The following is a 1530-nucleotide window of genomic DNA, read 5'->3' as shown; positions in this document are numbered from 1 at the left end:
CCATATGTAACATCTTTTCTTGGTAACGTTTTCTGGATGCAGAAAAATCGGAGCTACAAAATACCAAGACTGAAATTCTGAATGCGATTCATTCTGAGGATCAAACTTTCTGTAATTCGTACGACACCAGTAATAACTGTGAATAGAGATGTCTCCTAAATCACATAATAATGAAAGAAGACAAAAACTTAAACTAGACTCCTCCCTAACAGGCCACGAAGGCCTAACGGTACCGACTGGCCGCCGTGTCATCCTCAGACCATAGGCGTCACTGGATGCGGATATGGAACGGCATGTGGCAGCACGCCGCTCTCCCGGCTGTATGTCAGTTTCTCAATCAAGTAGCTCCTCAGTTTGCCTCACAAGGGTTGAGTGCAACCCGCTTGCCAACAGCGCTCGGCAGGCCGGATGGTCTCCCATCCAAGTGCTAGCCCAGACCTACAACGCTTAACTTCGGTGATCTGACGGGAACCGGTGTTACCACTGCGGCAAGGCCGTTGGGAAAAGAATACAAAACGTTCTTTATAAAGAAGGCTTTCCGAATAAGATATGTTAATATCAAGGACTTGGAAGAGCAGTTGAATGGAATGGACAGTGTCTTGAAAGGAGGATATAAGATGAACATCAACAAAAGCAAAACAAGGATAATGGAATGTAGTCGAATTAAGTCGGGTGATGCTGAGGGAATTAGATTAGGAAATGAGGCACTTAAAGTAGTAAAGGAGTTTTGCTATTTGGGGAGCAAAATAACTGATGATGGTCGAAGTAGAGAGGATATAAAATATAGGCTGGCAATGGCAAGGAAAGCGTTTCTGAAGAAGAGAAATTTGTTAACATCGAGTATAGATTTAAGTGTCAGGAAGTCATTTCTGAAAGTATTCGTAAGGAGTGTAGCCATGTATGGAAGTGAAACATGGACGATAAATAGTTTGGACAAGAAGAGAATAGAAGCTTTCGAAATGAGGTGCTACAGAAGAATGCTGAAGATTAGATGGGTAGATCACATAACTAATGAGGAAGTATTGAATAGAATTGGGGGGAAGAGAAGTTTGTGGCACAACTTGACCAGAAGAAGGAATCGGTTGGTAGGACATGTTCTGAGGCATCAAGGGATCACCAATTTAGTATTGGAGGGCAGCGTGGAGGGTAAAAATCGTAGGGGGAGACCAAGAGATGAATACACTAAGCAGATTCAGAAGGATGTAGGTTGCAGTAGGTACTGGGAGATGAACAAGCTTGCACAGGATAGAGTAGCATGGAGAGCTGCATCAAACCAGTCTCAGGACTGAAGACCACAACAACAACAACAACAATATCAAAACCAATAATTGTTACTTGGGTCGACAATTTACGAGCACGGGGTTCTGCACAATCTCTACTTGTGTATATTTGTTCAAATAAAATGCTTCTACACAAACTACTTATAACATTGTCTCAGTTGCGTCTACATCTACAGTCCATAATCTCCTTACGGTGTGCGACGGACGGTACTACTGGTGCCAAATAGTCCTCCCTCCACCCCCTCACCCT

General features: G+C 43.3%; 1 pseudogene; it reads right to left on the bottom strand.

Annotated features, from left to right (window-relative positions):
• Nucleotides 1–384: 384 nt before the first annotated feature.
• Nucleotides 385–502, bottom strand: LOC126428496 (5S ribosomal RNA; annotated as a pseudogene).
• Between the last annotated feature and the right edge of the window lie 1028 nt (nucleotides 503–1530).

The sequence above is a fragment of the Schistocerca serialis genome, chromosome 1 (assembly GCF_023864345.2).
Source record: "Schistocerca serialis cubense isolate TAMUIC-IGC-003099 chromosome 1, iqSchSeri2.2, whole genome shotgun sequence".
Classification (NCBI taxonomy): Eukaryota; Metazoa; Arthropoda; class Insecta; order Orthoptera; family Acrididae; genus Schistocerca; species Schistocerca serialis.
The sequence above is the reverse complement of the archived record's forward strand: the minus strand, read 5'-3'. Positions and strand labels throughout refer to the sequence as shown.